This window comes from Micromys minutus (assembly GCF_963924665.1).
Source record: "Micromys minutus genome assembly, chromosome: X".
NCBI classification, from domain to species: domain Eukaryota; kingdom Metazoa; phylum Chordata; class Mammalia; order Rodentia; family Muridae; genus Micromys; species Micromys minutus.
Window position 1 is genome coordinate 19,092,234 of NC_137970.1, and position 24,412 is coordinate 19,116,645.

A 24,412-nucleotide genomic window follows, 5' to 3' on the forward strand; every position below is an offset into this window, starting at 1 on the left:
TAAGAAAGTATACCATGCCTGGCACTGACATTCTTCCTTTTAATAACCCATGTTTTCTGGGAGCAGCATTGTCTCCCCTTGCAGGGTTCCTGTATTTAAACTCCATTGTTTTTTTTATTCATATTTTAAATTAGCTTGCAAAGTAATGTGTATCATAAAATGTTCATAAAGCCTTAGTTTAGGTTGATTTGTTCCTTACCTCTTCCCCCTCATTACCTGCCTCCATCCCCTATCAAACTTTTTAAAGCCCCCTGTGCTGGTGAGGTTTTTTCTTATCAACTCAACACAGCCTTTCAGAAGAGGAAACCTTGATTGAGAAGATGCTTCCATCAGATTGAGCTATAAGGAAGCTATAGAGTGTTTTCTTGATTCATGGCTGATGTGGGCTTGATTGGAGGACTTGAGAGTTATAATAAAGGTAACTAAGACAGCAATGGAGCGCAAATCTTTGGAGCCTCTGTGTCTGCCATTAGATCCCTGCTTGAGTTCCTGCCCTGACTTCCCCTAAGGATGAACTGTGAGGCAAAAGTATGAACTAAGTAAACCTCTTTCTTTCCAAGCTTGCTTTTGCTTATGGACTTCGCCACAGTGATGGAAACTAAACTAAAACACTCCCTAAACTCCCACTTGTACTGTAATATCGCCTGTCTTCTACCATCTCCATCCTTTATGAAGGGGTCTTCCTTGCCCCCATCTTATGGGTCCTTTCTGTCAGGCCCTTCAAGTCAAATATAAAAATCAATAGTTTTGAAGCTAGAATCCACATATGGCATTTGTCTGTCTGGGTTATCTTACTTTGTATGATATTTTCCAATTCCATCTATGTTCCTTAAACTATCATTTTAAAGTACTGATGAACATAGATATGCAAATGTCTCTTTGCATTGGGTATATTCTCAACAGTGGTTAGTGGGGTCATAGTTTTTTAACTCTATGAGTAACCTCTACACTGATTTCATAAATAGTGGTTGCATGAATTTGCACTCCTACCAACAATGGATAATGGTTGCTGGTCCCCCATCAACATATTTTTTATTTGATTTCTTGATGATAGCCATTCAGATTGGAATGAGGTGGAATCTTTCCATTTGCATTTCCCTGATTGCTAGAGATTTTGAACACTTTAAAATATCTGTTATCCATGTGCATTTATTTCTTTGAGAATTCTGTTCAGTTTCTTATCCCATATTTTGACTAGGTGGTTTTCTTGGTGACTAGTTTGAGTTCTTTTGTATTGCAGATATTAATCTCCATTGAATGTATATAGCTAGTGATGCTTCATCTATTCTTTTTATTCTACTGACAGTTTCCTGGGAAGTCCCACTCAAAAAGTCCTTACATATGCCTGCATCTTGAAGTGTACTCCATCGGTTTTTTCTCTAACTGTTTCAGAATTTCTAGTCTTGTGTTAATATCCCTGATTTAATAGTAGTCTTATATTAAATATCATTTTCAATATCCTTGATTGTGTCATATTTTGTGCAAAGTGAGGGATAGGGTTGATTTTTCATTCTTCTGCATGTGGACATCCATTTTTCATACCCCCGTTTGTTGAAGATGCTGTATTTTTTTTCAATGTGGATTTTTTGACATCTTTATCAAAAATTAGTGGCTGTTGCTCTATATGGCTTTATATCTGGGTCCTCTTTTCTATTCCATTGATCTATATTAATGTTCCTTCTTAAATTAAGTGTGTTTTGCTATATTACATTGTATTATAAGTAAGGTCACCTTGTTCTTATGAGAATATGTTTCTGCACACTATCTTTAGATGTATGTTATATTGTAAGTTCATATATAAATCTCTTACCAAAGTGTTTAACTCAGTTAGGTTTATACGTAAGCACTCAGAAAAATTTAGTTCAAGTTTCTTTAAGTTTCTATTTCTTCAGTCAGTTCATGTTTAGGTACTTTCAAAATGTCTGATATTTAGAATTTATCTTTAATATAATATTGTACATGGTAGTAATCATAATAATCTAAGCTTTACAAAACTACAAATGAGGATGGTGTCTTCTCGTTGATCATGTTTTAGTTATGATGGCTTGCTTATCCACACCTCTTATTTGACTTCAAGCAAGTTTTATGTTTAAAAATATTCCAATGTTCTATATTATAATAAAATAGCTGTATTATTCAGTAAGTTTGGACGTTTTTAAAACCCAATTTTCAAAGACATATTTACTTTTTTAACAATAATTAATTAATTAATTTTGCAGCCCCATCACTGCTTCCCCTCCCTCCTTTCCTCTCAGTTTTCCCTCTCACCTCACCTCCTCCCATCCTTCTCCCATCCTCTGGGAAGAAATGGAGACCTGCCATGGATAAATAAACCTGATTTGGCATATTGAGTTCCAGTAGGACTACTCATATCTTCTATTGAGGTTAGACAAGGCAGCCCAGTTAAAGAGAAGGGATCTAAAGGCAGTCTACAGAATCAAAGACAAGCTCTGCTCCTGCTGTTAAAAGACCAAGTTATACAGCTGTTACATGTGTGTAGAGTGCCTAGGTCCATCCCATGCATGCTCTCTCTATGGGCCCCTATAGAACCCTATGAATGGCCATAAATTCCATCATAATTCTTTTTTTTAAACATTTATTTATTTTATGTATATGAGTACACTGTTGTTGTCTTCAGACACACCAGAAGAGGGCATTAGATCTCATTACAGATAGTAGTGATCCACCATATGGTTGCTGGGATTTGAACTCAGGACCTCTGGAAGGACAGTCAATGCTCTTAACCACTGAGCCATCTCTCCACCTGCCCTGCCTCTGTTTTTTTATGCTGGAATTTTGTCAGACTTGAGCTTGAGCAGGTTTTGTGAAAACTACCTCAACTGCTGTGATTTTATATGTGAAACTGCCCAGTTATATCCAGTAAAAACTGTTTTCTTATAGTTTTCTTATTTTTCTGGATCTCACAATCTTTCGACCTCTCCACAATGATCCTTGAGCATTAGGAGAAGGGGATGTGACACAGATGTCTCATTTATTGGCTAAGGTTTCCCTGGTCTCTTGTTCTCTGCATCCTGATTGGTTGTGGGTATCTATATTAATCATTAACTACAAGAAAAAGCTTCTTTGATGAGGGATGACAGATGCACTAATCTAGGGGTTTAATGGTGTATCATTAGGAATCAGTTTACTAGTGTGTCCACTAAGCAGAGTAATAGCAGGTTCTATCTATGGTATATGACCTGTCTGGCCACAGGTTCCAGGCCTTAAATATAGTCAGAAAGTTCTTGGTTACTCCCATAATTCTGGGCCATTATGACAACAGTGAGCATGTCTTTCCACAATGATCATTCATTGTCTCAAAAGTGTCACATTTGAAAGGTTTGTGATTCCTTTCTACTCTAGTATATAACAGCTTTCAGTACTATGAAAAGTAGCCAATAGAAATGAAACTTCCAGTAGAGAACCAGCTCAATTTCTTCATGTCCCATGGCTCAAATATGTGATATTTTTAGCAATAGGGCCCTGTTCACAAATTCAGAAATGTAATCAATTCCATTGACAATAGCTTGTATCATTTGAGTAACTATAGGAACTCACTGGCTAACAACTCCAAATGGGATAGCCCATTCCTAGCACTAGGCTTTAAATTTGTTATTCTTTGATAGGATAATTAATCAGCCTGTTACACCATGACTCCATTTGAACTCTTTTCCATGTGTGTGCATATAAATAATTTCAGAAGCTCCTACAGTAATAGGTTTCCATACAATCTCTTTAAAAGAATTAATGTTAGTTATTCCTCCCATTGTGCCCTCCTCTACTCTGCCCTCTAATAATCCTCTACAGTCAACATTAATAATAATCCCATTATTCTCCTTTTACCTTTTGTCTTAGTGGTGGTTTTATTGCTGTGGTGAGATACCACGGTCATAGCAACTCTTATGAAGGACAACATTTAATTGGAGGTAGTTTACAATTCATAGGAGTTTGTCCATTACTGTCATGATGGGAAACATGGTGACACCACAGGCAGACATGGTGCTGGAGAGGTAGCTGATGGCTCTACATCTTCATAAGCAAGGCAGCAGAAACAACAAGTGAGCCACTGGACCTGGTTTGAGCTTGTGAAACCTCAAAGCCCACCCCCAGTGACACACTTCTTCCAAGAAACCCATACCTCCTAATAGTGCCATTTCCTATGAGCCTATGAGGGTTATTTTAATTCAAACCAACACTTTTTACTTTCTGGTCCCCATAAACTTGTAGCCTTATTGTAATGCAGAGCACATTTGGTCTAACTTCAAAAGTCCCCATAGTCTACCATAGTGTCTACTCTCCACCATTCAAAGTCTCTGATACTCATGGCAATATATGAACTATAATTTGCTGTAAAATCAAAAGCAAAAAGCAGATCACATACCTCCAGTATACAATGGCACAGAATATACATTACCATTCCAAGACTATAGGGAGGAAATATTGGGGCAAAGCAAGACTGAAAACCAGCTGGGCAAACTCCAAACTCTGCATCTCTATGTCTGATGTCAAAGCTTTCTTCAGATCTCCAACTCCTTTTAGTTTTGTTGATCTCAAAACACTTCATTCTCGTGGGCTGTTTCTACTCCCTGTTAGCAGCTCTGCTCAATGGGTATCCCATGAGTCTGGTATCTCTCACATTTTGGAGTCTTGAAAGCAATCCAAGCTTTACCTTCAGCTCCACACAATAGCTTCTGTAGGTCTCCATGCAGGGATACCCATGAAACATGCCTGGCCTCAGTGGCTTTTCTTATTTGTGGAGATTCCATAACTCCTTTTTTTTTTTTTTTGTATTCCTGATTCAAAGCCAGAACCACATGATCAAAGCTGCTAAGGTCTTGCTTGCTGGCATGGAGCATGCCCTCCCCCATTCAAATACATTTTCATCAACTTTCTGTTTTTGATAGTGTCCTTCACTGCCCAAGCTTGGCTGTCCTGGAACTTGACCTGTGCACTAGGCTAGCCTTGAACCCAAAGATCTGCTTGCTTCTGCCTCCTGACTGTTGGGATTAAAGGAATGCATCACCACATCCAGTCCTGAGCTTTTCTTTAATTTTTTTTCACAAATTGGTTGCTTAGCTAGGTGAGGTCTTGCCCTGAGGGCACCACTCCATTTATTAACTTTAGGAACAGAGGTTTTTTTTTTTTAATCTTTATCTCGTGTTTCTTTTCTCCTCAAACTGTATATTTTATATTTTTCCTTGATCAGCCTGATGATTTTTGTTTTAGATCTGCATAAGTGTGACCACTAATAACCAAACAACACAGCTAATACTAACCGTTTTGAAATTTTCTCTGCACCAGAGTTATTAATTCATGACTAAATTCAATATAGCCTCTGGCAAATTTTTTGGACAAGAGCAAAAAGTAGCCTCATTATTTGCCAAAATATCACAAGAACAGTGTCTAGGCCACATAATATTATTATCCTCCTCCAAAACTATTTGATCCAGGCCCAACAGTTCAGATCACCCCCTAGCTCCATTCTATTTTATGCTTCTACTAGTACAACCCATTAGGATGCACTTAAAGCATTCAGCTGCTTATCTAATCCTAAATCCACATTCCTCCATTCAGGCTCATCACAGCAGTACCCCAATCCCTGCTACCAACTTCTGTCTTACTTAGGGTTTCTATTGCTGCAATGAGACACTGTGACCATGGTAACTCATACAAAGGAAAACATTTCATTGCAGCTGACTTACAGTTAAAAGGTTCTTAGTCTGTCATCATCATGGCAGGAAGCATGGTGTCATGAAAGCAGACATGGTTCTGGAAAAATAACTGAGAGTTCTACATCTGGATTAACAGGCATCAGGAAGAACAATATGATCAAAATATGTTGTACAAAACAAATAAAAACTTTCAGTACTATGTTGAACAAGAGGGGAGAAGGTAGACATACTTAACTTGTTCTTACGTTAGTAGAAATGATTTTAATTTTTCCCTATTTAGTGTGATGTTGGTTTTAGAGTTGTTACATAATTGCCTTTATTTGGTTGAGCTATGTCCCTTGTATTCCCAGATTCTCTAGGACTTTTTTTTATCATGAACTGATGATTGATTGATTTTGTCAAAAGCCTGTTTTCCACATCCAGTGATATAATCATATGGTTTGTGTCTTTGAGTCTTTTTATGTGGTAAATTATATTTATTAATGCCCATATGTTGAACCATTCCTCCATCTTTGAGATGAAGCTGAAGTGATCACAGTAAATACTCTTTTTAAATGTGTTCTTGAATTTGGTTTGCAAGTATTTTACTCAGAATTTTTGTGTTCATCAGAGATACTAGCTGATAATTTTATTTTTGTGACTGTCTGGGTTTTGTGTCAGCATGACACTGGCTTCATATAGAGAATTTGGAGCTATTCTATTTTGTGGAATATTTGAGGAGTAGTGGTGTTAGTTCTTTGAGGGTCTGATAAAATTTTAAACTGAATCCTTCTAGTTCTGTGTTTTTTAGTTGAGAGATTTTTCAATTACTACTTCTGTATCATTCAATGTCATAAGTCTATTTCAACTGTTTATTTCATCTTGGTTTAGCTTTAGTAGGGCATGCATATCTAGAAGTTCATCCATTACTTTTAGATTTTGATTCCTTCCAGTTTGATGGGAATATACATTATTGGAATATACATTATTAATGTTTGCCGATACAAATCTCTAAATTTTTTCAGTGTCTGTTGAAATGTTTCTCTTTTGTCCCCAGTTTTAATTTATTTGGATTCTCTCTTTTGGCTAGTTTGGGAAAGGGTTGTTAATATTGTTAAACCATTTAAAAGAACCAACTTTCTCTTTCATTGATTTCTTGTATGGTTTGTTTATATTTCATTATGTTTGGTACTGATTTTGATTATCTTTTTCTAGCTTCTGTTTTGGATGTTATTTGTTCTAGTTTTTCCAAGGTATTCATATGCATCCTTAATTTAGTGCTTTGAAATCACTCAAAAGTCTTTGCTGAAGGCACTGAGTGCTACTTTCCTCTTAGTATCACTTTCACTGTACTGCAGATTTTATTGTGGTGTGTTTTCATTTTCATTCCATCATGAGAATTTTTTAATTTACTTCTTGTTTCTTCCTTCAGTAGCTTATCACCTAATAGTACTTTCTTTAGTTTCCAGTATCTTGTATACATTTTGTGGCTGTTTAAATATCCATCCTTATTCCATTGTAGTCAAATACAATGTCAGGATGTTATTTCAGGTTCTGTTTTGTTGAGTCTTGTTTTGTATTTTAACATGTGGTTAGTTTTGGGAAACGTTCTATAGGCTGCTGAGAAGAATGTCTATTCTTTAATGTTTGGATAGAATGTTTTGTAGAAATCCATTAGTTCCATTTGATTTATGATGTAATTTAATCCCAGAGTTTTTCTGTTTAGTTTGTTTCCAGGTGACCTATCTACTGGCAATTGGGGTGTTGAAATCAATCACTATCACTGTGTTGAGAGTCAATCCATTGTTCTAGATATAATAGTATTTCTTTCATAAAATTAGAGTAATAATTATCACCATATCTCCCTTTAACACTCCTGTTTGACCTATACAGAAAACAGGTGGATTGTGGAAAATGATAGTAGACTATCAGAAACCTAATCAAATAGTGACTCCAATTGCAGCAGCTATGCCAGATGTGGTGTCCTTACTTGAACAAATTAACACATCTCCTGGCACATGGTATGCAGCTATTGATCTAGAAAATTCCTTTTTCTTAGTACCTGTCCATGAGGACCAGAAGCAAACTGATTTCAGCTAGCAAAGCCAGCAGTATAACTTTACAGTTTTACCACAAGGGTATATTAACCCTCCAACCTTGTATCATATTTTAGTTCTGAGGAAACTTTATCTTCTGTCTCTTACATAAAGTATCACACTGGTCCACTACATTAGTGACATTATGCTGATTATAAAATGAGCAGAAGATAGCAACCACTATAGACTGGTTGGTAATGCATATTAGGATGACAAATAAAATCCAACCAAAATTCAAGGGCCTTCTACTTAAGTGAAACTTCTAAGAGTTCAGTGATATGGGGCATGCAGAGATTTTCCTTCTAAAGTAAAGGATACGTTATTGTACCTGGCCCCTCCCACCACCAAGAAAGTAGTATAATACTTACTGGGCCTATTTAGATTCTGGAGGCGGCACATTCCTCACTTGGGTGTGTTACTTTGGCCCATATACCAAAAGACTCATAAAGTTGCTAGCTCTGCATAGGGCCTGGAACAGGAGAAGGCTCTTCAACAGGCCCAGGTGGTTGTGAAAGCTGTTCTATCAGTTGAACCATATGAGCCAACAGATCCAATGGTACTGGAGGTGTCAATGGCAAAGATACTCTTTGGAGCCTTTGTAAAGCCACTATAAGTGAATTTTGGAGATCTTTGGTATTTTGGAGCAATGCATCTGCAGATAACTGTCTTCCTTTAAGAGATAGCTCTTGGCCTACTATTGGGTCTTAGAGAAAAACTGGACATTTGACAACGAGTCACCAAGTTACTATGTGACCTGAGATGTCCACCATGAGCTGCATATTTCTTGATTCATCAAACCATACAGCAGTAATCCATTATCAAATAGAAGTGGACCCTCAACTTAAGAATGAATAAAAAATATGTGATACATCTACACAATGGAATATTATTCAGTTATTAAAAACAAAGACATTGTGAATTTTGATGGCAAATAAATGGTAACTTCAGAATATCATCCTGATTGAGATGACCAAGTTGCAAAAAGACATGCATAGTGTGTACTCATTTATAAGTGTATATTGGCCATACTACACCCCACAGACCCAAAGAAGCTAAACATGGAGGAAGGCACAATCGAGGATGCTTGAATCTCACTTAAAATGAGGAATAAAGTAGTCATAAGAGGCATATGGAGGAAGGGAACTGGATGGGAGAAGAAATAGGGAAAGGAATGGAGGGGGCGTTCAAGATCAGGTGTGGGGATGGACAGGAGAGATGACAACATGGCCATAAAAATGAATGGAAATCTGCAACTGACAGGGAGGAGGGTAAAAAGCATCTCCAGAACTAGACAGAGACCTGGGACAAGGGAGGCATCCAAGAATCAATGGGGGTGACCTTAGGTGTGACTCAAAACTTTGGGTATATGGAACCTGAATAGACTACCTCCTGTAGCCAGGCAGGAACCCCAGTGGAGTGACAGAGACACCAACCCACCCACACAACTTTCAACACAAAATGTATCTTGTTTATAAGCAATACAGGCATAGGGTATGGAACAGAGACTGAGGGAATGGCCAACCAATAACCAGCCCAACTTGAGACCCATCCCGTGGGTAAGTGCCAACCCTGACACTATTAATTATACTCTGTTATGCTTGCAGACAGGAGCATGACTGTCCTCTGAGAGGCTCCACCCAGCAGCTGACTCAGACAGATGCAGATGCCCACAACCAAACAGTGGATGGAGCTTGGGGACTCTTCAGGAGAAATAGGAGGAAGGATTGCAGGGCCCTTAAGGGGATAGAAACTACAGGAGGACCAACAGAGTCAAATAACCTGGACCCTTAGAGCTCTCCAAGATGGAACCACCAACCAAAGAACATGCACAGGTTATACCTAGGGCTCTCTGCACATATGTAGCAGATGTGCAGCTTGGTCTTCATGTGGGTCCTAAACAAGTAGAGCAGAGGCTGTCCCAAAAGCTGTTGCCTATATGTGGAATGTGTTCTTCTAGCTAGGCTGCCTTGTCTGGCCTCAGTGGGAGAGGATATGCAAAGACTTGATGTACCAGGGAGGGGGGAATACCCAGGGGCTCCAGCCTGCTCAGAAGAAAGGGTGTCTGGGAAGGATTGTGGGAAGGGGTGACCAGGAGGGGGCAGTGAGCCCCAGATTACCATAGGGAAATTGGACTGCTTCTCCACAATGGAAGCAAAAAGAGATGATTTATATCTGGAGTGCACATGATCCTTTAGAATATCTCTTGGTGCTGTCATGTTCTGTGATTAAACATACTAGTCAAGGCAGGATGACAAAAGGCACAGACTCTTCAGGAATGAACGTATGGGCACTTCTAAAGGTAAATAGCCTAGGCCTGCTGAGAGTAGAGAAAATACAGAATGGGTAGTAGAAGAAGGTAGTTATAAATACCAGCAAAGGCCATACAACAAGTTGTAAAAATTACTTGTGTTTGTACATATATTAAGCAGATATTTGTTTTCTTTCCTCTATTTCTTTATTACACTATGTATAATTCATCTGAGATAAGATCAGTGGTCATCATATTAAGTTATGAGATGTTAAAAGACTAAGCTTTCCTCAAAGGATATTGTCACTATCTAAAGTATGTAATTCACACTTGTGTGTGGGATAGTTATATCATAGTAGATTATGACCTGGTTATTGTTGTTGTTTGGAAATAAGTATGACATAAGATGTGACTGTATGTCAAGTTGACAATAGGTTGACTTGTGATGACCAGCCTTTGTTGTCAATTTTACTACATCTGGAATCAAATAAAACCTAAGCAGCTGGGCATGCTTGTGTGGGTGTGCTTGTGAGATAATTTCTTAATTGGATCATATGCAGTTGGAAGATCCACCCGAAATTTAGGCCATACCTTCTGGTGGAAGCCCACATAAAAGGACATATTCCATGTTCTTTTATGAAAGAGGGGAGCTTTTGTTTTGTGCTTTCTTGCCTTCATTCTTGGTGGCAAGTATATCTGTCTTGCTGCTGAGATATTCCTTCTCTAGCATTAAAATCTACTTCAAGATTCCAACATAGGCTAAGCACGAGTATCTCAGCTCTCTGGGAATTTAGCACCACTCCAGTATCAGATTGGGGCTGCTGATAAGACATCCAGCCCTATGAACTTAAAGAACTTTCAAGTTCTTGGCCTTTCCACTGGGAAACAACCATTGTTGGTAGAGTTGGACCACAGTCTGTAAGCCACTCTATTAAATCCCACATATATGCATACAGACAAATCTCCTTGATGAAGATACACGCAAAATTCTCAACAAAATAGTTGGAAAGTAAATTAAAAAACAAATCAAAAAGACCATTTGTGGGCCAGCTAGACAGTTCAGTTGAACAGGTGCCTGCTGCCAAGTAGGGAGACCCAAACAGTATTAAAAATGAAGTATCTTAATTAATTACCCAAGAGGTCAATCATAACAATACATGTACAATTTTAGTGCTAAACATAACATAGTACTGGAAATCAGTGTGGAGAAGTCTCAAAAAGCTAAAAGTAGATATACTATGTGTCCTAGATATGTCACTCATTGGCATACACCCAAATGATTCACTGTCCTACTACACAATTAACTTGTTCAGCCATGGTCATTGCTCAACATCTAGTAATAACAACCAGAAGATGGAAACAACTTAAATGTCTTCATCTGACAAATGAACGATCATGAAATTTACATATAAATAGATGGACCTAGGAAATATAATGAGTAAGGTAACCTAGATCTGTAAAGACAAATGCCACCTATTCTCTGTCATCTCCAGTTCTTAGATCCAAATCTTCGGATAGGAGTATACAACAAGAATAACCACATAAAAGAGAAAAGCATAAAGAAGCCATGGGTAGGGGTTGAAGTAGGAAGTTTCAGAAAGGAATACCAGTGATATGAAGTATGAACTTGAAAAATGGGGAAAGGGTTCCAGCTAGGGAGGGGGAGGGATGTCAGTACAGAAGGAAGAGGGACAAGGGACAAAACTGACAAATCCTCAAAGAATCCTACTATTTAATAATTACCCTGGACTTAATGCATAGATCAAAGGATTACTGGGATTCCATTCCCAATAAATACTTCTACATCACAGCTCCTGCATCTATGGTTCAGTGAACACCGAGGGGGCAGAAGAATTGTAAGGGATAGAATACCAGGAAAATAGCTGTGAAATAGTCTCTCCTAGAAATAGCTATGCTAGTGTATCTCTGTGAGTTCAAGGCCAGCATGGACTACATAGTGAGTTCTACGACAAGCTGGGCTACATAGAGAGACTTTGTCTTGAAGACAAAACAAAACAAAAAAGAAATGGCTGCGTAAACAGAATTGGAACAATAGCAATATCAATAGACATGCTAAATACTCTAAGAGGGAAAATTTCACAGGGAGAAGGTGTCCCACCACTAGACAAAGAACTATAGGCAACTAATGACAGCTGGGAGAGGGAGAATTTACCTCTCCTAGAGATGAGCCCCCTAATTAGTTATGTAATGTAGAGTGGTCAGCCCTAAAACCAGAGATACACAAACAACAAAAATGGGTTTAGCAGGTTATATTTATATGTTTGTGCATGAGTATGTGTGTGTGGGGTGGTATCAGATATGGGTTCCATCTCATGGAGTGGGCCTTAGATCAACCCAGACACTGTTTGGTCACTCCCACATGTTCTGTGTCACCTCTCTGTAGCCAATAAACTGCTGATCCTTCTGTCATAACTGTCCCCTAATTAATAAAGATTTCAGGGGACCAATCACTGGGCGAGGAGTAGGAGAGACTTCCAGGTTAGAGAGGAGAAGAGAGGAGGCAGGAATAGGTGACTTGGTTTTGTACTGAGAGAGCTTGGAGAGAAAATGTAGCTAGTAAGAGGCCCCGGGTTTAGATGGCAGATCTGCCAGGATTCACCACTGGAGAAGTTTAACTTACAAAATTAGGAAGGATGCTAGTTGCTCTACCCAGCGATTGTGTTACCAGTTGATTCTAAACTAAGTTTGTGTGGTGTTTTTCTTCACTCGGCAACTCAACTGGGTTTCAGAGACACAGGTATGGTGGCAAGGCATGGGTTTAGGATACGTGTAAACCAGGTAGCTGTGTGCATTTGGATGCATGGAGCTGGTGTGACAGCGACCCTCCATGGGAACTTTGCGAGTCTGGTTGAGAAATTTCGGAGCTCTGGATCAGAGAAGATAAATTCTAAAGCAAAACAACAACAACAAAAAGGTATCTGATAACGGTTTGGATATCACCACCAAAACAAGTGGTGAGGTTTAAGCTCTGTTATGAAATAAGATGAGAATTTATTTTTCCTAATTTGATTTGATTGATTTTTTTTGAGGTTTCTCTGTGTAGCCCTAGCTGTCCTAGAACTCTGTAAGTTAGACTGGCCTTGAATTCAGAGATCTGTCTGCTTCTGCCCCCTGAGTGCTGAGATTAAAGGCATGTGCCACCACATCCAGTTAAGAAGATGGAAATTTAATGCAGGTTTAAACTTAGTATAACTACAGTACTTGAAAGTGGGTCCTCACATATAACTAAGGTTAAGTGAACCAATGTGGGAAAGTCCCTAAATCAATGGGTCTATGGCTTTATAAGACAAGAAGGAAAGTGGTTTACCTTACCACCAGGCTCCATAGAGAGGCTCTTCCTACTGGCTAGAAGGGCAAGAAGGACCTATGACATCTGGCTGCCGAGTCTTTAACTTCCTAACTCTCAAAAAAGTTACATTTCTTTTTCTAGCTTATGAATTTGAGAGGCAGTAAGTAAGGGAAGACATGGAAGGGGTTGGAAAGAAGAAAGGGAAATAATATAACTATATTTAAATGAAAAGAAAAATATTTTAAAAAGACACCCCTTTTCCTAACAAATTGATCAGTCTGTGGTGTTCATGAATAGCAACAGAATATAGACTAAGACATTAGGCTCAGAGGGAACCAATACAAAATGTTAAAAGGTTCAGTTCCCAAAGATAGATAATTCTAAACTTGTTTGCTTCTAGTAACATTAGTTTCAAATATATATAGAACAAAAAATTGACAAAAATGGAAAGAGCAAAAACTGTACAGTCATAGTAGAATGAGGATGGCTGGTGCAATTTTTTGTACTATAAGTTGAGCACCTAGAAATATAAGCAAGAAAGCAGTAAGAAATGCAAAACTGAACATTACAGCTAATGCTTTGACTGTAATGAGTACAGACAGAGATTTACACTTGACCACTGAAGAATATACTTTATTTTCAGCCTCACATGAATCATTTAGTAAGTTGGCCCAACACTACACTCTGAAATCAGTGCTAGCAAAAGGTAAAGGATTTTATCATGCAAATCACTTTCCTTGCCACTATTCAGTTTAGTTGGGAATCAGTTTAAAACATTAGAAAAAGCTTGTGCTTAGGAAACTTTATTTATTATTTCTTGGGACAGGGTTTCTCACTTTCCAGGAACTCATTCTATAGACCAGGCTAGCCTAGAACTCACAAAGATCCACCTGCCTCTGCTTCTCATGTGCTGAGATTAAAGGCATAGAACTCTGTGCCCAGCTTTCTTTTATTTCTGTCATGCTAATGAGTAAACTCAGGACCATGACTATAATAGTAAAGTAGTCTACCATTGAGCTACATTCCAGGATCTACAGATGGATTATTTTTTGTCTTGTTTTTGTTTGTTTGTTTGTGTTTCTTGAGATAGGGTCTTACTGTGTAGTCCTGGCTGTTCTGGAACTTGCTATGTAGTTAGACCAGGCTGGCCTCGAACTAACAGAGATCCATCTGTCGATGCCCACTGAATGCTGGGATTAAAGATATGCAACACCACACTGGCCATATGATGTTTTAAAACTACATCATGGAATAATTTATAGGTCAAAGAAGCTATGGTCAGTGTTACAAATTTTTCTTTTCCATATTGTTTGTTGAACCCAGTGCCTTGAACTTACCATGTTCTCTACTACTAAACTACATGCCCAGTCCTCTTTTTTGTTTGCTTGTTTGTTTTTAAATTTTGAGACAACATCTAACTTACCTAGGAAGGTCTTGAGCAAGATCTTACTTCCTCAATCTCACAAATAGCTGAAATAGACTATTCCGCCAAGTAAAGGCTTTTTCTCGTTTTTGTACTGTAGTATATTGAACCTAGAGTTTTATGAACTGAGCTACATCCCCACCCAGAAAGTACTTATGCTTTATAATAAGAAAATGTCATGCGTTGAAACTCTGTGAACTGTCATTCCAAAAGATTGAGCTTTGCCATTGAAATCTACATTGGAGTTAAAAGGCTAAAAATTACAAAAAGAACAAAGAAAAAAGAAAATAAATGGGAAGACAATATGGAAGAATTTATTACACAAAAGAACGAGTTGAGAGGAATTAAAAAAAAACGCCAATACTGGTCATCTGAGAGGACAGAACGTACAATCTTCTCACATAATTGATCAAGAGAGAAGACTGTGGGCTGAAACATGGATTTGTACATAAAAGCACTTGCTTTTACTTTAGAAAGCACACATTAATTTTCTGCAGCCAATTCTTTCATAAGTAACTATAACTCCAGCTCCAAATGATTTGAAACCTTTTGATGGTTCCTGAAGATAAGCAGGAAGGCAGACACGACATACATGGACACACACACACACACACACACACATCTACATATCAGCAAAAATAAAATCTAAAAATACTCTTTATTTAAATTAGAGGGAAGACGACAACAATATTAACAATAAAGAGTCCTCACCCATTGTGTCCCAGAGGTCAGTTACAACAGTACAACAATACAGGATCAGTTTCAGGGTCAAATATAATATAATGTGAAAATTAGTGGAAGAAGTCTAAAAAGTAGCGCTACCATACGACCTGACTATACTATACCTTGGCATAAACCCAATGGATCCATTATTCTACTCCACAGTTACTTGCACAGTAAAGACAACTAACAAATAGTAACAACAAAATGCTCTTTGACTGGCAACTAGATTTAAAAAAAAACATGGTTCTTATACACAACAGAATTCTACTCAGATGTAAAGAAAAAAATGAAAACTTTAGGTAAATTCATAGAAATGGAAAATATTATTTTGAGGGAAATAACCCACATCCAGAAGACAAATGCCACATGTTCTCTCTTGCTTGTGGATTCCAGCTCAAAATCTTTACCTGTCAATATGCAACCTCAAGTAGCCAAGGAAGCTTACTTAAAATGTATATAATGTATACATATATAAACTATATTTACATATAGTTTAAATAAAATTACGGCATGCAGGAGAATAATGCTCCCCAGAAGAGCTATTGACTAAGGAAAACCCCAGTGAAAAATATGCAGTCTCCCTTTGGTTATTGGCCACAGGAGTCCAAGAAATCCCCAAAACACCACAGGCTATTGGTATTGACTTTCATTGCCCTGTAGAACTTAAAGGTAAGACCACCTTGAAGATACTATGAACAGTTGTTCTCTAAAATTGCATGAGCCAAATCATCCTCATTTCTTCTGGTCTTCCAAATTTACAGCAGAATGGCCTATTAAGTTCTGGTGACAGCATTCCAGAGCTTCTTGAACTCGGCTCCAAACTCCCACATTGTTCATACCAATTTATGAGATGCAATGAAAGCAGGCCTTAGAGGAAAGCTCCTAACTCCATCTCTGTCTATATTAAAAATTCAGAGAGACCTAAATGACTTGATATTCTTTTCAGACCTTGTAAATTAAGCCACACCCTCGAATCAGTAAATGTAAAAGAATAAAAGTCACAACAACAAATAAGAAAATTATAGATAAATGTCCATAAACATAGACCCAAATTTTCTCAAAAATTACCTGCAAACAATTCTAGGCTCAGTGATGTACATCTTACTCCCAGTACTCATGAGGCAGAGGTAGGCAAATCTCAAAGAAACAGATCTTGATCCAGAGATTCTTTGGATTTTTTTTTGTTTGTTTGTTTCTATTAATTGATTGCAGCTCTGCATTTAAAAAAATTCTTACCATCTGCTAGATTTGGGTTTGGTTTGTTATTGTTCTTCTAAATTCTTGGTTTCATGAAGTCATTTATTGTGCTCTTTCTGATTTTTAATGTAGGCTCTTCAAGCTATAAATTTCCCTCATAAGACTGCTTTCAATGTGTCCCAGATGTGTGTGTGTGTCTGTGTGTGTGTGTGTGTGTGTGTGTGTGTGTGTGTGTGTGTGTGTGTCTTGTATTTTCATTTTCATTTAGGTCCAGAAAGTTTAAAACAAATCTTTTCTTGGTTTCTTCTTTAACCCATTCATCATTCAGTAATGAGTTGTTTAATCTCCACGAGTTTGCATATTTACTAGACTTCTTTTTGCATTGTCAATTTTAAATTTTATTGCATTGTCATATAAGATTTCAGTCTTTTTGAATTTGTGAAGATTTGTTTTGTGTCCCAGGATGTGGTCTGTTTTGGAAAAGCTTGCTTGTACTGTTGAGAGAATGTGTCTCTTTGGTGTTTGGGTGGGATATTATGGAGACATCTGTTAAGGTCATTTGATGTATGATGTCATTTAATTATGATGTTTCTGTTTATTTTTTGTACAGATAATATATCTATTGAAGAAAGTGGGATATTTACTTTTCTTTTTCAAGACAGGTTTTCTCTGTGTATCTCTCAGTGTCCTGGAACTCATTCTGTAGACCTGAATGAATGAATTCAAACTCAGAGATGCTCCTGCCTCTGCCTCTAAAGTGCTAGGATAAAAGGTATGCACCATCATTGCCTGGCCCAAAAGTAGGATATTAAGTCACCTACTGTTACTGAATAATATTAATCTTTGTCTTTAGTGTACTATTTTTATAAAATTTGGTACACAAAAATTTGTTGCATATGTATTTAAAGTAGTAATATGCTCTTGGTTAATTGTTCTCATGATTAGGATGAAATGCCTCTCTTTATCTCTCTGATTAGTTTTTTTTAAAGAATTATTTGTTTATTATATATAAGTACACTGTAGCTTTCTTCGGACACACCAGAAGAGGGCATCAGATGTCATTACATAGGGTTGTGAGCCACCATGTGGTTGCTGGGAATCGAATTCAGGACCTCTGGAAGAGCAGTCAGTGCTCTTAACCACTGAGCCATCTCTCCAGCCCCTTCTGATTTACTTTGATCAGCCATTAGGTAGGTGATGCCTACTTGATTCCTGGTCTTATTTATTAGTAATATTTCTTTCAGGCTGGAAAGATGGCTCAGCAGTTAGCACTGGCTGCTCTTCCAGAGGTCTTGAGTTCAATTCCCAGCAACCATATAGTGGCTCACAACCATCTGTAATAAGATCTGATGCCCTTTTCTAGCATTTGAATGCAACAGAGCACTCATATGTTAAACAAATAATTTTTAAAAGAAATATTTCTTTCCATTCTTTCATCTTAAGGTGGTGCCAACCATTAAACTTGACATGAGTTTCTTGTAGACAAAAGAAACGTGGATTTTGTTTCTTAATCCATTTGCCAGCCTATATCTTTCATTTGTAGAATTGAAAACATATTTAAAGTTATTGTCAAAAGGTATGTGCTGGTTGCTGACATTTTGTTGGTGGTGGCTTTGTTGTTTCAGTCAGACTTTGTGTTTCAGCAATTATAGATTCATTTTTTTCTTTGTATAATTTCTTAGCTATGTTTATTCCTTTGTTTAGCCTATCATATTGTTTCTTTATTCTGTTTAGGGATGATTTACTGAACAGGAATTCTTTCAGCCTATTTGAACAATGGAGAGTTTTTCTTTGTCGTTCTACTACAACACATAGTTTTGCTAGGTACAATAGTCTAGGTTGGCAGTAATGGGCTTTTAGAATTTGGAGAGCAATATTCCAGGCCCTTCTGTGTTTTAGTTTAATGAAAAATCAGATGTTATTCTGATGGGTTTTTCTTTATATGTGACTTGTGTTTTTCCCATGTAGCTTTCAGTATGCTTTCTGTATTATATATACTTAGTGTTTTAACTGTCCTTTGTGTGGTTGTTTGGGTAAGAATGGTTTCCATACGTTCATATATTTGAATGTTTCCCTCCTAATTGGTGGGCTGTTTAGGAAGAATTAGAAGATGTAGCCTTATTGGAAGAGCTGGGTCACTGGGGGTGGGCTTTGATGTTCCAAAAACCCATACCAGATTCAATCTTTCTGCCTCTATCTCTTTCTGTCCCTTTGTCTCTCTCTGTCCCTTTGTCTCTCTGCTTGTATCTGTCTCTCTGTCTGTCTCTGTCTCTCTGTCTGTCTTTCCTTCCAACAACTGCTGCTCTTGATTATATTATAAGCTCTTAGCTGCTGCTTCAGCACCATGCCTGCCTGCCTGCCTGCCTGCCTGTTGCCATGTTTCTTCCTGTCATGATAGTCATGAATTCACCCTATGAATCTATAAGCAATCCCATCAATTAAATGCTTTCTTTTGACTGGGAACGCTGTGCAAAATGGCGACGCCCAGTCTACGCGGCCGCCTGGCGCGGTTTGCGAACCCGGGGAAACCTATCCTGAAACCCAACAAGCCTCTTGTTTTAGCTAACCGTGTCAGGAACCGACGCCGAGAGAAGGGCGAGGCAACCTGTATCACGGAGATGTCAATGGTGATGGCTTGCTGGAAACAGAATGAATTCCGCGACGAGGCGTGAAGGAAGGAGATCCAGGACTTCTTCGATTGCTCTTCCAAGGCTCAGGAAGCTGGGAAGATGAGATCAATCCAGGAGACACTGGGACAGTCTGGGAGTTTACCTCCGCACAAAATGACTAAGTTGTTACAGAGATTTTCCAACAAATCTCATCTCAGCTGAAAAAAGGAGAAACATTTTCAATGAACTCTCATTTCTGAAAGCTATACAGAGGCATGTTACCATGTGTTATCGAAGGGTAAAATGAGGCGAAACTGAATTTTTGCTCTTCTGAATGAATCTTGTTCTGGATGCTGTCTTGAAATAAAACCCTCTAAAAAGAAAAAAAAAATAAATGCTTTCTTCTATAAGTTTTCTTGGTCATTGGTGTCTCTTTGTAACAGTAGAATGGTAACTAAAATACTGTGCACTGCCTGTGGAGTATTTCTTTTCTTATTTGATGTCTTGTGTACTTTTTGTATCTGTATGGTTATGTCTTTCTTACTTTGGGGGAAACTTTCTTCTATGATCTCATTGAAGATCTAGTCTACATCACTGATAGGGGATTCTTCTCCCACATTTATGCCTATAATTTGAAGTTTGGTGTTTTCAGGGTACATGCGTTTCTTTATTTATTTTTACAACTTTATTTTAAAAAGATAGAGATACATGTACAGATTTTTAAAATCATTTTGGCATAAAACTATATGAATATATTTTGTCAGTACTTGATGTTTTTAAAGGTTTGATAGTATACATAGAAATCTTACTAGTTACCATAAGCATAAAGTACATGTAAAACATGGAAATAGTTTTCTTGGTGTGTATAGATTAAACATAATAATTTTTAAATACCAAAAATTGCCACAAGATTATCTTCTTAGCTCCTGAGTTATTAATGATTTAAGGTCTAGGTGTACCCCACTCTGAGTGGGTGCTATACCGTTATTGTTGTTTTTTTTTTCTTTTTTTCCTACAGAGTAAGGCTTTTTTTTTTTTTTTTGAGCTTCATGTGATCTGTGACTTGTTTCTTGGGTATTCAGAGCTTTCTGGGGCTAGTATCCAATTATCAGTGACTGCATATTATGTCTGTTCTTTTGTGACTGGGTTATCTCACTCAGGATGATATTCTCTAGATGCAGCCATTTTCTTAAGAATTTCATAAAGTCATTGTTTCTGATAGCTGAGTAGTACTCCAAGTGTGTTTCTTGATTTAGCCTGGTAATGGTTCAATACAGCAAGTCAACCAATTTAATAAATCACACACTCATCTCAATAGATGCAAAAAATGCCTTTGAAAAACATCCATCATGTCTTCAGAATAAAATTCCTAGAGATTAGGACTAGAGAGACCATACCACAGCATAATAACAGCCATGTGTGACACTCACACACAACCAGCATTATCCTAAATGGAGAAAAACTTGAAGCAATTTCACAGAAATCAGGAATGAGGCGGGGTTGTCCTCTTACAACAGTCAATAGCTTTCCTATATAACAACAACAAACAAGCTGAAAAGCAGATCATGGATCACTTTCATTCACAATAGCCTCAAAGAAAATAAAATATTTAGGAGTAAATCTAACCAAAGAAGTTAAAGACCTTTTAAACAAAGGCTTTCAGTCTCTTAAGAAAGATATTGAAGCAGACACTAGAAAATGGACAGGCTTCTCAGATTATGGATTGGTAGAATTAATATTGTGGAAAATAACTATTTCACCAAAAGCAATTTACAAAATCAATGGAATAACAATCAAAATTCTCATAATATTCTTCACAAACAATAGGAAAAAATTACCTTAAAACCCATTTGGAAGCACAAAAGATCACAGTAGCCAAAGCAATCCTAAGTAAAAAGAACAATCCTGGAGGCATTACATTCCATATCTCAAGATATATTAGTGAGCCATAGTGATAAAATCAGTATGGTACTGGCAGGAAAAAGGCATGTAGACCCATGGAATAAACTTGAAAACCCAAACATGAATAAAATTAACCTCTGCCACTTAGTATTTGAAAGAAATGCCAAAACCATAAACTGGAGGAAAAAAAATAAAAAACACCTTCAGCAAATGGTGAGGGGAAAACTGGATGCCCACATGCAGAAGAATTAAATTAGATTTTTATCTCTCATCCTGCAAGAAAACTAATTCTTAGTGAATCTAAAACCTAAATTTGAAACTTGAAAATGGTAGGATAAAACATATGCAGTATTATACACGATAAAGCTGTACAAAAACCTTCCTGAGCAGGACTCAATTTGCCCAAGGAATTAAGGCTGACGACTGACAAATGGTGTACCATACAACACTAAAAAGCTTAAGGAAACAATTAGTTAAGTGAAGAAGAGACACACAGAATAGGGGAGGATCTTTTTCAGCCATACATATGTCTGACAGATGACTAATATATTTAACGAATAAGGAATACAAAACACAGAGTAAAGAAAACAAGTAACCTATTCAAAAAATAAGCTATAGTAAAACTAATTCTACCATACAACCTGGCTATACCATTCCCTGGCATATACTAAAAAGATTCAGCATCCTACTCCACAAATACTTGTTCAGCCATGTTCATCAAAGAAATTTCACTTTGCAATAGATGGAGACATATATATATATATATATATATATATATATATATATATATATATATATATATATAAAGATTCCAGTTCCAGTTAATATATCTACAAAACGCTACCTACATGTAAGGTTCAGTGAACATTGTGGAAGAGGGGACCAAAAGACTGTAAGATCCATGATTTGAAGAGATTACTCAGTATTTAAGAGCATTGGATGTTTTTCCAGAGGACCTGGGTTCAATTCCCAAGCACATGGAAGTTCACAACTGTAACTCCAATTCCAGGGGATCTGACACCCTCACACAGACATACATGCAGGAAAAACATCAGTGCACATAAACTAAAATCAATTTCATTTTTAGAAATGTTTGTAAGAGCCAGGTTCACAACTGTCTGTAAGTCCAGTTCCAGGGGATCTGACACCCTTATGCAGACAAACGTGCAGGCAAAACATCAGTGCACATAAGATAAAAATAATTTTTAAAAAAAGAAAAAACAGACTGTAAGAGGCAAATGATCAAGAAGTCAATATCTTCCATATTTAACAGTGAAACTATACTCATGGAATATCCACAATAAGTTGGGCATGGTGGTACATACCTTTACTTTTATTTTATTTTTCTTTTATTAATAAAGCAGAAATTATGAAGAACTAGCTTTACTCTGCTTTCACAGAGCTTAGCAGTCAACTATCTGGCATCCATTTGTCCTTTCTGGACAGCATTTTGTTTGCAGATAAAGTTAGGGCCTTTTTTATTTTTTTGCCCAGTGACTATCTTTCCACAAAGTAACTCCATTTGTAGGTCATCTTTTTCGAAGTGGAGTGGGGGTACTGTTAAGAGTATATCTGTTTGAAAATCAAAAAAAGATCTTAAATTAATATAATTATTTTTAAATGCTATACTTTATGGATCTCAGATGTTGAACAAATGAACATCTCCAGCTACTGTTATCTGTACAGTTTGTAAGGAATATTGGGAACTGTCCAGGCAGTAAACTATCTGTCATTTCTATGATTTTTAGAAGCTGCATTCTTGTGCACCTTGCATACTCAAATAATATTTATTCCTTCTCAAATCTCCGAAGGGATTAAAGACTAGATAGTTATATTCTCACAATTAAACTTAAGTTGTTTAGGATTTAGAAAGATGTTTTTAGGATGGTAATACAAGTTAAGATAAATAATTTAAATACAAAATTCTAACTCATCAAAATAAGATAGATGATAAAATACTTTATTCAAACTGTCAAATATAATAGACTGTATGTTATAAATGTATATCATCCCTTATAATTTTTATATTTGTTATAATTGTGTTTAATTTCTATCTGAAAAAAAAGGGAGCCTTTTCTTGGACTAAAAAGGGGAATTGTAGAGAGATCATCTATTGTGTGGATATCTCACCTGTCAATTAGAAACCTATGGCCTATGGCTTAGGCAGGAAATAAAGGTGGGACATTGAGAGGACGAAGAATCCTGGGAGAGAAGAAGGCAAAGAGGAGGCTGAAAAGAGGTGAGGAGATGGTTGCCTGGTACATGAACACAGTAACCAGCTACATGGCAAAATATAGTTAAAATAAATGGATATTTTTAGTTATGGTCTAGTCAAAGTAGAGCCTAGCTACTATGGCCACAGTATTCGTGAATATAATTTGAGTCTGAGTCTTATTTCCCAGAGCATGGGACTGAGAGGCAGAACCAGAACTTAACTTAAGCACCCCTCCCTCAACACCCTCTAGTTTCTCCCCACCTCCCCTCTCGTCCATAGGCTTTCTGTCTTTCCTTAGAAAACAAATGAGAAGGAATTCTTTAGAAGGAGTAATAATAAAATACATAAGACACAATAAGATATAAACAAAAAAAAAAAAAAAACAAATCAGAAAAGCATAAAACAACAAAACAAGAAAAAGAACCAAAAAATGGCACAGGAAATGTACATAGACATGGAAACACAGGTTTACACACACGGGAATACCATAAAAACACAAAACTATATATATATGCAAAATACTTGTAAGTTTAAAATAATTCCCTGGCTTAACATTATGAGACAACCTCCAAAGATGCTGTTGAGTTCATTTTGTACTGGCCATCATCAGGCATGTGGTTTATCTTAAGAATAGATTTTCCCCATTGAGACTCCCTTGGGGAAAACTAATTTTTCATTTGCGAGTGGTTATCATTTGAAGATAGCTTTGGGTTAAGGATGGAGGCATAAGTCTCCTACTTCTTTTACTTCTAGGCTCCCATCTGGGCGGACCAATGCAGGCCCTGACTCAAACCTTTACCTCCAGCTCTCAGAAGGCAAAAACAAATAGATCTTTCTGAGTTTGAGGCCAGTCTGGTCTACATAGTAAGTTGCAGGACAGTCAAGGCTACATACTGAGACCTTGTCTCAAAAATAAAAACAAGATACAGATATTGCAGTACATTGACCTCCTCAGAGACTGAGCCCGGGCAAGCGAGAGCCAGACGGGCGCTGGGCAACTCTGTGCCTCACGGAGGAAAGGAGATCCTGAGAGGCAAA

General features: G+C 37.3%; 1 pseudogene across 1 annotated transcript; it reads left to right on the top strand.

Moving 5' to 3' along the window:
* Positions 1-19,122: 19,122 nt before the first annotated feature.
* LOC308414808 (small ribosomal subunit protein mS37-like) lies at positions 19,123-19,479 on the top strand (annotated as a pseudogene). Its single transcript has one exon. The product of its transcript is annotated as a small ribosomal subunit protein mS37-like (transcript).
* The last annotated feature ends 4,933 nt before the right edge of the window (positions 19,480-24,412 follow it).